Consider the following 13918-nt stretch of genomic DNA (forward strand, 5'->3'; position numbering starts at 1 on the left):
TTGTGTGTTTGAGAGATCAGGAGCTCCTTGGTTTCCTCAATTGGTGCTAGCTACACAACAGGCGTGTGAAAGGATTTGGGGTTAGTGCCAAGAAGGCATATAAGCACTAATGGATCATATATAAGTCAGAAAATGTATTATGTACAGACATGCAAGTATGTAGTTCCCCATCCTTTCAGTCCCATAGGTAAGCATAGGCAATGGTTCAGATGTATGGTGGGATGAATATTCCAGCTGAGAGCTCCAAATTCTGGGTCTCTGTCCTTATATCTGGTTGCTGTTGCTGGGCAGATTCATATAGCCCAAATAGGAAGAGGACCTTGGGGTAGCAGGTAATCAGGTGGCCCAACTGTGACCCTCTCCCTTATTGGAAAGTCTTTGTACCTTAAATGAATGAATCTGACTAAGCTAGTTATTAGGTACAGAGGAACTTCCCAATATATAGGTCAACTGGGGATCAAATATGGAGTCGCTTGTGTCAGCTAGGGCCTAGCAATGTAGACCTAGTACCATATAGGCCAACCCTTACAGGATATGTCCCCAACAACTACTACAATGCTTCTTAGAGAAGATGAGCATGGACAGGATGTTCACAAACTATCTCTTTAATAATATATTCTAGGATTTTGTCAGGAATCCAAGTCAAGCCCATTGGCTTATAGTTTGAAGACTATTTTTTCCTCCCCTCTTTCAAAAAAATTGCCCTATTTCTCTTCTCTACTCCTATGGTACCACTGCCATTTTCATATGATCATTCAGACATCACTGATGTTCAGCAATGCCATCTGCTAATTCTTTCAATAATCTTCTATTTTTTCATTTGTTTGGATCTGTTTTATAGCATCTTGATTTCTCATAAAGTCATTAGCTTCCATTTGCTCCATTCTAATTTTGAAGGAATTATTCTCTTCAGTGAGTTTTTGAAATTCCTTTTCCATCTGGACAATTCAGCTTTTTAAGGCATTCTTCTCCTCATTGGCTTTTTGGGCCTCTTTTGCCATATGAGTTAGTCTATTTTTTTAAGGTATTATTTTCTTCAGTCAGGTTGTTTACTCTCTTTTCATGATTTTCTTGTATCATTCTCATTTCTCTTCCTAGTTTTTCTTCCACTTCTCTTACTTGATTTTCAAAATCCTTCTTGAGCTCCTCCATGACCTGTAACCAATTCATTTTTTTCTTGGAAGCTTTTAATACATGAGTTCTGACTTTGTTGTCTTCCTCCCATTCCGTGCTATGATCCTTTTTGTCCCCAAAAAAGTATTTTATGGTCTGATTGTGCTTTTTCTGCTTGCTCATATTGCCAGTCAATTACTTGACTTTTGAGCTCTTTGCCACAGTAGAACTTTGCTTCCAGAGAGGAGAACTTTGTCCCAAATAGCTGAGGTTTTTGAAAATGTTGTCAGAGGTCTGAGGAGGGTGCCCTCTCTATTGACACTACACTGGCAAACTGGTGTTTCTCACGCCAGGACCTCCACCCAAGACCGTAATCTAGATCCAAGCAGGTCAAAGCAAGAGTGATTACCCTCTGAATGGTTGCTTGGTCCCCTTACAATCTGTAGGCCAGGAGCTCCTGAGGCAGCCTCATGGCAGACGTTGCAGCCGCAGACGCTGTGCCTTCACCACCTCCAGCCCTGGGGGCAGGGGCCAGACTGTGCCCTTCCTTTCCAGCAGAGTTCCCACTGACCTTTTACTTTCTTTTTTGGCGTTTATGGGTTGAAAAGTTTGGAAACCACCACAGCTGCTGGTGATTCACTCTCCTGAAGTCTGCTCTGGCCACCACTGCCTCCCTGGGGCCAAAACCATGCAGCTCATGCAGGACTGAGCTTGAATCCCAGCACGCTGTGATGAACCCTTCCTGTTGGCCTGCCAGGCTGCCTTCAGCAGGAGATTTGTTTCTCTCTCACTTTGTGGGTTCTGTAGCTCTAAAATTTGCTTAGAGTCATATTTTATAGGTATTTGAGGTGGTTGTGGGGGGAGGCCAGGGAGTTTCCTGCTTCTCCTCCACCATCTTGGCTCTGCCCCACTGTCTCTCTTTTGTGTTTTATTTTGTTTCATTCCTTCTTTCTCATTGTTCCCTCCATTGGTTATAACTCTTCTTTACAACTTGACTAATGTCAAGGAGAGGGAGGAGGAGAAAATTTGCAACTCAAGGGATTGTGGAATGAATGTTGTAATCAAAAAGTAAACAAATAAATTAAAATTAAAAAGAGAATTATCCTCCTTGGCAAAGAAAACAGAGTCAAAATAAAAGTTAAATAGCTCTTAAGTTGTTCTGCCCTATCATCTAGTTGAGTACTTGTTTAGATGCTTAGTATATATTTGCTTAAATGAAAAAAAACCTGTAGGATTTGTATCAGACTATGCCTAGTTCTCTTTGATCACACATTCTAATATGTGTTGATAATATCAAGTATTGATATAGCTCTTTAAGGTTTACAAAAGGCCTTACACATGTTATCTCATTTTATCTTCACCACAACCATGGGAGGGGAGGTGCTATTAATATTCCCATTTTATAGATGAAATTGAGGAAGATAGAGGTTAAGTGACTTTCCCAGGTTCACACAGCAAGTAAGAGGCTGGATTTGGTACTCAGGTCTTCCTAATTCCAGGTCCAGTGTTCTAGTCCCTGTGTCATCTAGCTGCCTCTGTTTCCCCCCAAGGTTCCCATCATTTCTATATCAGCAGTTCTTTGTTGATCAGAATCAAGTGCACCCTTCCATTAACATTCCATTGACCTCCTGAAATTATCATTCAGGCAAATGAAGAAATTGCTAGCTGCTTAGCTTTTGGAAAGATAAAGCTCCAATAGATGTCTAGATAATTGAGCTTCTCTATCCCGCTGGAGTGACATGGTATCAGTTCAGTTTTGATAGTTTCTTAATAATTAATATGCTTTGGATCATGTCCCTACCATGAGTTTTCCCTGGGAACATCAGGATTTGATTCCTTTCTAGTTCTCATTTAGGTGTCCTCAGTTATCTTGCAAGCTCCAAGTTAACAAGGCATAGACCATAGAAGATACTTAAAACAGTAAAGAATGTTGAGGATTTATACTTGATTCTATATATCAGAGGTTCTTAATCTGGAGTCAATGAACTTGTCTTTTAAAGCATATTATGATAACTGCATTTCTTTTTTTTGTTTTTTTTGGAGGGCAATTGGGGTTAAGTGACTTGCCAAGGTCACATGGCTGTTTTTTGTGTTAAGTGTCTGAGGTCGGATCTGAACCCAGGTCCTCCTGACTCCAGGGCCGGTGCTCTATTCACTGCGCCACCTAGCCGCCCCTAAGAAAGATCTAAGGAGTTGCTTTCAGGTTTGTAAAGTGCATACTTACCTACTTTATCTTATGGTAAGTACTTTATTATTTTTTTTTCTTTTTGGAGGGGGGAAGGCAGGGCAATTGGGGTTAACTGACTTGCCCAAGGTCACACTGCTAGTAAGTGTGTCAAGTGTGTGAGGCCAGATTTGAACTCCAGTCCTCCTGAATCCAGGGCCAGTGCTCTATTCACTGTCCCAACTAGCCACCCCAGTTGATAATTGCATTTCAATGAATTTGGCTTCCTTTGTAATACTGTTTTATTTTATGCATTTAAAATATTACCTGAGGGGGATTCCATAGGACCCCATAGGACTATCAAAGTAGTTCTTGGCACACAAAAAAGGTTAAGAACTCCTGCCATTATTTGGTAAATAAAAATTTTTTTTCCTTTTATGGCTTCTACTTTTTACAGGAACCTATCCAGTCAAACTTACAGTACCATCCTGAAAATGAGGGCTCCCAAGAAGGGAAAGAGTTTGGATCACTACAGGGTCAATGCTCTTCCTCTTCACCCACACAGTCCACATGATTGACATTACCAGGGGAAGGTAGGGGCCTGGTTTGTTCTTCCTTCTCGTGGCCCTATGGCTCATTGCTCTTTGGCTCTGGCCTATCCTCAGGTTAAGCCTGCAATCTCTGCTATGTTTGTCAGTGCTCCATCATTCCACTGCCGCTGCCTCTAGGTCTATACAACATCTCTCTCTCTGTGTCTCTCCACTTCCAACTCCACGATCACCTGGTTTCTTTTGCTTCCATTGATGTTTGGATCCTTGCTGCCACCACTGTCATTGCTGGGGCTCCTGTCATTTTGTTTCCTTCCCCCCACCAGATGCCATCCATTTCACTTTCCTCATGAAAATGTTAGTGCTTTTACAAGACATTCAGAGCCAGAGGAGTCAAACTTGGAGCCTGCAGGTATCCCCAGTCTCCTGAGCCATATTAAAATTCAATTGGGAAATATTTAACAAAATAAATGCAAATATAATAAAATATAGATAGCATTATATTTTAAAATTAAGTCAATATGCTGCAGGCATATATGGATCAGTGGCCTCATTTCTGTTTGAGTTTGACACCATCGATCAGAGCCACTGTTCTATAATTTCTAGTCTTTCATTACTTAGGCACCCAGCCAGAGGCCTGTACCACGTGAGGTTTGAGTTTGAGGTTCTAGGAAGCATGTTCTGTCTCTCAGGTTGATCGTTCATCATCTTCTGCCTTCTTCATGAGGGGGAAGGGTGTTAGGGTGGGGGTGGGGTCCCAGAGAGTGGCCAGTTGGGACATGTCCTGTTTTGAGGCTCTTGCTCTGCTCTCTTCTCTGACCACTTCTTCTTTTCCTTGGGGCCCAGGCAACGACCACAGCCTCTATCACAGCTATGGTCTGCTTAGCTTAGGCTAGAAATGAGTTTTAATGGAAGAATAAGCCCTAAGCACTTGTCCTGAGGGCCTTGCATGAAGTCAATGCTTAATAAATGCCAGGTGGGTTGGATGGAATGCAAAAGCATTGAATTGAATAGGGTCTGAAATCTCACAAGGCTTGCTCTTCTTGGTTCCTTTTCTCCCATGGAACCAGTGAGCATCACTGAAGAGGTGACTTCTGCCTTTAGGCAGCTTGGGAAACAACTACTCTTCTTTTTTTTTTTTAAGTCATTTAAAAATTCTAAACTTATTAACCATCAACAAAAGCACCCATTAGGTTGCTTTTGTTTCAAACAATAAAAATCATATATAAAACCACAATCTAAAGTCAAATGAAGCAATAAAATGTTTATTTTATAAAAAAAGAAGTAAAAAACATCAAGGTTTGTTTCCATTTCTTTTCTATTTTTATTTTAGAGGTCTTCATTCATCAATAAAGTCAGAGAGCCCCACTATTTTGGGAGAGAGGAGTGAAGATTTCAGTGATGTGGTTCAGTCCCTTCCTTTGCACTGGCTCTATGTGCCCCATGACAGGAATAAACTTTCTTCTTACCTCTGCCTCGTGCAATCTTTTGTATTTCTATTCAAGGCAGTCTCCCAATATGAGGCCTTTCCTGATTCCTCCAGCAGTAAAAGGGAAAAAGAAGTGATATATAAATTCAAATGAGATAATATATAGAAATAAATGTTAGCTATTATTATAATAACTTGAACATTGCTTAGTGCTTGACACACAGTAGATACTTATTCAATACTTTTTGATTGATTTATTGAACGTCTTGGACATCATTCCATGCACTTCCTACAGTAGATAGTTATAGATTAAAAAAAATTTATTCATTCTGATCAATCAACCAATCATCTTATTGAGTGTCTAATCAGTGTAACTCTGAGGTATGGACCAGGAAGATACCAAAGACAAATAAAATGTGATCCTTTCCTCAGGGAGTTCACAGTTCAATGGGGCAGACAAAACTAAAGAACATGAAACAATGAAAGAGCAATAAAGTATGTGTCCTACAAGGGTATTCCATAGCCATGTGTGTTTTCTCTCCACTGGTGATGTGATAACTCTATGGGATAGTGGGAAAAAAATCTTTGCAGCAAGTTTCCTTGATAAAGTCTTGTACCTAAGATATATAAGGAACTGATTGAGATTTATAAAACAAAGATAGAAAAATGGTCAAATGATATGAGCAAGGAGTTTTCAAAGGAAGAAATTCAAGCTATTAACAACTATATGAAAAATGCTCTAAATCACTAATAATTAGAGAAATGCAAATTAAAGCAATGATCTCACAGCCATTAGACTGGAAAAAATGACAAAAAATGAAAATGACAAGTGTTTGTGAGACTGAGAAAACAGGCATATTAATGCATTATTGGTCTAGCTGTGAATTGATCCAACCATTTTGGAAAGTAATTTGGAACTATTTCTCAAAGGTTATTAAATTGTGCCTATCCTTTTATACCACTATAGACCTGTACTCCAAAGAGTTCAAAAAAAGAAAAGGCCCTTTATATACAGAAATATTTAAAGCAGATCTCTTCATAGTAGCTCCAAACTGAAAACTAAGGAACTGCTCTCTGATTGAGAAATGATTGACTGAACAAAATATGATATATGAATGTAACAGATTATTGTTATGCCATAAGAAATGATAAAACAGTTCTGGAGGAAACTGGGAGGACCCAAATACAACTATGAAGGACTTTGAGGACCTTAGAACTCTGATCAATGCAATGATAAGCCACTTCAAATCTAGAAGATTGAAGATGAAATCCACTACTCATTTCCTGCCAGAGATGTGCTAAACTTAAGAATGCAGAAAGATGCACACATTTCCAGATATGTCCGTGGTCCTTCCCTTCCCTTCCCTTCCCTTCCCTTCCCTTCCCTTCCCTTCCCTTCCCTTCCCTTCCCTTCCTTCCTTCCTTCCTTCCTTTTCAATAGAGTAGACAGTGAGAGGGACAGGTCATAAATATATAAAACATTAATTATTTTAAAAACAGAAAAGGAAAAATGCTTCTCATGTGTGCTTAGTGGGGGTGGTAGCAGAGGGAAGCTTCATTTGTCACATTATTTGCTGTGCTATTTAATATCTTTTGTTTGAATTAATGAATCTTCTAGCTGACTGGTAAAGGGAAACACGTTGGTATGGGTTCAAGAGTTACTGCCTGAGTGCTGATCCCCAGAGTACCTAAAACCTGGGTAGCTTTTCTGGGGGAGCCCATAAGTGAGAAAAGATGCCCCTGGTGGGGGGAGCAGAGTGGAGAATGTAGCTGGATGGTTAGAATGGGGACTGATTATAGAGGAACTTGGATATTGTTAAGGTCTTTTACAACAAAAAGAGTAAAGAAAATTTTTATGTAACCCCTCTCTACCTACCATAATCAGGTCCAAAGCCCATAAAATATTGAATACTTCACAAAACCTTGGCTAGCTAGTTTTCTCAAAGGCAATAACATATGTGTATTGATTCATTCTTATATGACTGTAGTCACCAATTGAGTTCCTATATGGAGTGGGTATGAGTCTTCCTCTTTGTAGGAGAGGATTTACTTATTGACACTGATCAACAATTCCATCATTCTTCCTCTCACCCAGAGGAAATGTGGCCTTAGGCAGACTCAGGTCCTTGACTCCCACTGCAGGGCGACAGATGGGACTTCTGCCCAGGGTATAGAGTACATTCTCTACATCCCAGTCCTTCTAATATGTGGAAGTGAAATGTGCCACATCAGCAGTTCTCTTCATTTTGTCTACTTCTCTGACTGCTTTTCTCTGCTCACGCTGCCACCATCTTAGTCCAGGTTCTTATTACCTCTCACCTCAAGTTTCTCCACAGTCCAGTCCATTTTCTATGTAGCCCCTAAAATGATCTCCCTAAAATGCAAATCAGACCATATCACCCCCTACTCAACAAGTCCCAGTGGGTTTTTATTGCCTCCGGTATAAAATACAAACTCTGCTTTGCCCTTTATAACTGGGCCTAGGGGTGGCCAGGTGGCTCAGCGAGTAAGAGCACCGGCTCCAGTGTTGGGATGACCTGGGGATCAAATCCAGGCTCAGATACTTAGCACCACACCCAGAAATAACTGGCCGTGTAACCTTGAGCAAGTTATTTAACCCTGACTGCTTAAAAAAAATTTTTTAAAAAAATAACTGGGCCCAACCTACTTTTTTGGCCTCACTCTATATTATTCCTCCTCTTTCCCTCTGCAATTTAACCAAGCTGGTTTTATCTTTGTACCTCACCTATGACGCCCCACCTCCCACCTCCTTGCCTTTGTACTGGCTGTACCCCACCCCTGGAATGAACTGCTTCCTCACTTTCACTTCATAGAATCCTCCTTTTCCTTTAAAATGCAACTCAGTCATGAAGTCTTTCCTGATCCCCTCAACCACAGGTGCTCTCTTTTCCAAAATACTTCACAATAACTACTCTGTGTTTAGTCTGTTTATATTTGTTCCATATATATTTAGCCTCCAAGTTAGAATGTGTAAGTTTTTTGAGAATAGGGACTGATTCATTCATTATATTTTATATTTGTCTACCATAATGCCTGGAGTACATCAGAATGCTTGTTGCTTGCTTGCTTGATTGAGGGCATATACTTCCCTGACACACACTGCCCATTCATGAGACCTTCTCTAAATACTTCCTCTGACACCCTCTCATTCTAAAACTGTACCTTTCATTTGTACACTGCATCTTTTTGTTTAGCGTGCTCCCTCCTCCTGTGTTCCTGCCCTTGAAATAAAAGCTTAGGGACAAGCAACACAGGAGAATTTTATGGCATAGCATTGAGTTCTCTGGGAGGAGATGCTCTTTCCCAGACTCCTCTGTAAATATGTTCATAGGATTGCATTCTGTCATGCTTGAGATAGATTTGCTACAGTCTCTGTCTTTATTACACTCAAGGCACACAGAACCAGAGGGAGCATGTTTCTGTGCTGAATAACCCACAACCACACCCCAGCCCACTTTTATAATGAAACACAGAGATCTCATTTATGAGACTGAATAGAGGGATGCTTAAAAAATCCTAGAGGGAGAGAAATGATGAGGAATTCTCATAATCATAAAATTGTAACTGACTTTGTAGATGATCTAGCCCAACCCCTTGGTTTTATAACAAAGGAAACTGGGGCCCAGAGAAGTGAAATGTGACTTGCCTAAAGTCATATAGGTAGTGAGTAGCAGAGCTGGGATGTGCTAATATCAGGTTACTTCTGGGTATGGGACTGATAGCAGCCCAGGCCCTGAGGCTTCCGTGGCCACTGGCACCATGGCAACCAGAGGATGTGTTCCTTTGAATGAGAAGCTGAAGTAGGAGCTCTACTGATCTAGAAGGAGGTTATGAGGGCCACAGAGAAGGAAGTGACTGCATGTAGGATAACACCACACAAAGCAGCTGGAGGGATGAAGAAGGACCTCAAGCTGGTCCTTTCTATCATGATAGGTGAATGACAGCTCTATCCATAGGGAGGACAACAGTGCTGAAACCTCACATTGCCTTAATTATGGAGCAATTGTCCCACCAGTTAAACTGCTGAACCACTTGGATAATCTCTCTTGAAAAATATTGTGATGATTTCTTCCTTTCAGTAAAGAAAAACCCTTCCTCCCATTTTGGGAGGCCATCGGCCTCTGATGATATAGAGGACTTCCTACAAGGAAACTCCTTCTACCACTGAAGATCAACACCAGTTCTGCAATTTTTAATCTTAGAGAGTCATCTGCGGCACTGAGAGACCAAGTCACTTGCCCAGGGTCAGTTTGCCGAAGTACATTCTGGGCCACTATTCCCAAGGTAAGCAGGCCATATCATCCTATGACATTCCCCACCCCTGCTACAGGGTGACAAGTAGGACTTGTACCCAGGGGAGTACATGTGCCCTACAGACCATATCTTCTGAGGGTGGAGAAATGAACTGCGCCATGTCAATACTTCTTATCTTTTCTATTTCTCTGACCCCTTCTCTCTACTCACATTGCCACTACCGTAGTTCTGGCTCTTATCACCTCTCACTTAGATTATTGCAACAGCTTCAAGCATTCCCATAGTCCAGTCCATTCTTCACAGTCACTAAAGTTATTTTCCCTAAAGTACAAATTGGACCCATCATCCCCTATTCGATGAACACCTGTGGTTTTCTATTGACTGCTTTGCTTTTATAGTCATTCACAGCTGACCTCAAACCTGTCTTTTCAGCAGCATTGTAAATTGTTCCTACTCCTGTACTCTAGGGTTCTAGGGGAAACTTGGAGTGGGGGGGGGTGAATGTCTCTTTTCTAATGCTATTGGATTAAGCTGGTTAGCTTCCCTTCACTGTTAGGCACCAGTGAGGAGGCTCCAGTTCCATTTAACCAGTTAGTGTCCATTAGCTTTTATCAATGGACTTTGAAGACACAACAAGAACTAAAGTATAAACATTTCCTAACAGAGCACCTTGGGCCTATACTCTGCCCTATACCACTTCAGTCTTCAGGGACAGTGAACTCAGACTTAACTCAGTTATGACATGGTCTTGGTCACACCAAATTCCCACCCAAATGTGCATTGCTGCCAGATGAGTTATTGCCTCATGGCCCTTGGGCTAGGTCAGGAAGGTTAAACATGACTCCTTATTCCTCAGGACATCAGTGTTGGTCTGACCTTGAAACCTGGCATGGACTTTAACTGTCCAAAGCCAGGAATCCCCTTTCCTGACTTTTCAAAACACACAAGTTCAGCCTCTCCAATACTATCACCTATACTAGGAAAGAACAAATACAGAGGCAAAGGACCAGGGCTCATTTCCTGGGGCCACATGTCAGCCTCAGTGGGAAGGCCCCAGGCCTCTCTCCATAAGGCATTACTTCTCCCTGGATGTCATCCACAAAGGAGTTAAACCAAGACAGTACAGTCAAAGAGAAAATAACCAAGACCTCTGTTGCTAATGCTTTTTGGGAGGCACCTTCAGTTCCAGCTATAAAAAAAATCAAAGGAGCTTCCATTCATCATGAGGCTAGCGATCTGGAACCAGTTACAGAATGTCCCACACATACCCCAATGCTCCATAAAACAGGCTTTCTAGGCTCCCCACCAGCATAGATGCAATCTATGTATGTGCCAGGCCCCAATGACATGAGTATGTGTTAGAAGCAAGACTAGAACCCAGGGCTTCCTGGTTTAGAGGACAGATTTCTATCCATATGCCATGCTTCCTGACCCTATCCTTTGATTAAAAAAAAAAAAAGCCTTGAGGCAAGCACAGAGAATTCCATTTGATTGTAATTTAGAGAGCAGAAAACAGATGAATGGATCCAAGTACATTCTCTGTTTGTAAATTTCCATTTGATTGTAGATGGAATTCATTTTGAGCTCTTAAACCACTGCCTTTGAATAATTTCTGAGGTTGTCAAATATGGACATGGGTGGGGCTCACTGACACTCTGGGGGTGGCAACAACTTAAAACACACCAGGATAATATTGATTTACTTTTAGGCATCTAATGGGTTGCCTTGGGACCATAGGATTATAGGTTTAGCTCTGGAAAGGACCTTAGAGGCCATCTAATCTAACCTCTTCAATTTATAGATGAAACAGCTGAGACCTAGGGGTTAAATTACTTGCCTAAAGGCACACAGGTAGTGGGAGACAGAAATTGAAGGAAGTCCTCTGACTTTGAATTCAATGCTCCTTTCACTATACCATCACTGGAGATTTGTCAGCAAACACTGGGTAACCATTTTGCTGGATATTTGAAGAAAGAATTCTTAAATACTTGGGGTTGAATTATATGACCTCTGATATCCCTTCTAATGCAGAGACCCTAAGATTCTTTCCAAATGCTGAGTGACTTGGACTCCCTTCTCCCTTCTCTCCTCTCTGTGACTGCCTCCTGCCTCACGTCAATGGCAGGGCCACTGGACCACTACACTTTCTCTACTCTCTGTAACTATATCCAGGAGTGATCTGGCTCCTTTGGTCTCCCTGACTTCCTTCAGTTTCATCAGACAAGGTGGAAGGAAGGAGAGGTGACACTCAGAGGCTGCAGCTACCTCCAACCCTCTCTGGTACTAAGGTGATCATGAAGAGCATGCAAAGGTGGGACCAAACAGATGGTATTTCCCACCACTTCCACTCTGGAGAATCACTGGGCAGTGCATCCCCTTAGAGTATAGTATGGGTATCCAAATTATCCATAGCAACACTTTCTATGATAGTAAAAACTGGACACAAAGGAGATGCCTAATGATTGGGAACTGGCTAAACAAACTAGTAGATGAATATAATGGAATATTATGGACCTTGAGAAATGATGAATATGAAAAATAAAGAAAAACATTCAAAGGTTTATGTGAGCAAATGCAAAGTGAAGTAAGTAGAACCAGGAAAACAGCCAAGAGGCAAAGTAGATAGAGTGCTGGGCCTGGAGTCATAAAGACTGAGTTCAAAGTTGGCCCAGATACTTGCTAGTTGTGTGACCTTAGGCATATCTCTAGGTATAATATCAGCACCTAACTCAGAAGGTTGTTGTAGGAAATGAAATTATGTTTGTAAAGTACCCAGCACGTGGTATGCGCTTAATACTTATTTCTTCCCTTCCTATATCTGCCAGAACCGATGCTGAATCCTTGGGAAATTATCCTTTACAGACTATTGTTAAATAAACGTCCTTTTTTCGGGGGGGGGTAGGGGGCATTGAATGTTTATTGGTCCCCAAGTGTCTCATTTTATTCTAATTCTGATCTTGAATCACTGAACCAGCTCTGGTTTTCAAGACAGGAATGCATAGAAATCATTCACTCGATTAAAGGTCAATTTATTTCTCCACTGGAGAATGCTCAGATTTTGAAGGTTCTTAGACATAGGCTTTTTATCTTCTAATTTTCCTCTATCATGTTTGCCCTTTTAAAAGAGTTTAATAACTCATTATCTGTCCCTTATTATCTATGATTTCATCAGTTCAGGGATGGGAAGAATCAGCCCATCAAACACCCCCTAGTCCCACCTCTACCCAACATCCTGCCACCTCCTTCTGTGCTTTTGTAAAGAATGCCCTCCTTTGGAAAATGCTCTTTCTCTCATCACTTATACTCTTGGAATCTCTAGGTCTGTTTAGGATTCAACTCTAGTTATCTCCTTAAAAAAAATAAAAAGGTCTTTCCTGATTTCCCCAGTTTGTTAATGTCCCCCTTCCTTCAGGATTTCCATCTTGCATTTATTTATCTCAGAACATATTGCATCCTCACTCCCTCAGTAGAATGTAAGCTCCCTGAGGGCAGACTGCTTTGATTTTTGTCTTTAAATCCTCAGCACCTAGCTAAGTACCTGACAAATAGCAGACATTTGATAAATGCTCATTGATTTGATAATGGAGATTGATTTAGGCTGATCCATTCATATTCATTGACCCTGTCCTCTTTGGGACCAATAATGTCCATTTTTCAAGATTCCTTTTGAACAGAGTGGAACAAACTGGCTTATATGGCTATTAGCCTCATTATCACCACATATTAAATATCTGTATTGTTTGAAGGCACTGAGGAGAATGATAAAGCAAGCATTTACATTATGGGTAAATGCTATTTGAAGAAAAAGACAAGAAACAGAGAGCCATAGGGTAAGGTAACTGAGGGTGGACAGGGGAATCCTAGATCATGAGATGGAAAATGAGGTGAGGGAAGTCATTCCATCTCTGTAACATTTCCAGCACAAGGCCTCGTACAGAGTCAGTGATCAGTAAATGTTCACTGAATTCCCAGAAGGCTCACTAGTCACTAGATGCCTTTGCTATATGCTCAAGCTTGGAAGAAAAACAGAAATCACAGGTGGGATGATTTATTTGGAGTCTGGCAAAACCAGGATCGTCTGTAGGCCCTGAGAGCTGAGCCTGGATATAATGGTAGAGGAAGGCCTGCTTCTCAGTAAGGTAGAGAAGTTCCACCTATATGTCCTATTTCAGGTTCCAAATTCTACTTGAATTTACATTGGTTTCTTTGTCTTTACATCTCCTTCATTGTCAAGTGGATCACTCCACCTTCCCCTCCTAAGAGATATATATGTATATATAGATAGATAGATAGAGAGATAGAGAGAGAGAGAGATAAGTATAGATATATAAATAAGAATAAAGGGGGGGGGGAAGGGAAGGAAGCAGACTAGTAAAACCATCATCAAAA

At 41.1% G+C, this 13918-nt stretch overlaps 1 long non-coding RNA gene across 2 annotated transcripts in view; it reads left to right on the forward strand.

Annotated features, from left to right (window-relative positions):
* The window catches only part of LOC138149289 (uncharacterized), a 20636-nt gene extending 15343 nt beyond the window's left edge, over positions 1 to 5293 (forward strand). The window contains exons 3-5 of one of the 2 annotated variants that reach the window (XR_011165276.1): positions 3157 to 3316; positions 3735 to 3870; positions 5159 to 5293. This is a non-coding gene — a long non-coding RNA (uncharacterized lncRNA). The remainder of the gene's footprint in view (positions 1 to 3156; positions 3317 to 3734; positions 3871 to 5158) is intronic. The other variant, XR_011165277.1, reaches the window with a different exon arrangement.
* Positions 5294 to 13918: the final 8625 nt, after the last annotated feature.

This window comes from Petaurus breviceps, unplaced genomic scaffold (genome assembly GCF_028583685.1).
Source record: "Petaurus breviceps papuanus isolate PSGF00001 unplaced genomic scaffold, PetGlider_PUasm1.0 90845, whole genome shotgun sequence".
Taxonomy (NCBI): domain Eukaryota; kingdom Metazoa; phylum Chordata; class Mammalia; order Diprotodontia; family Petauridae; genus Petaurus; species Petaurus breviceps.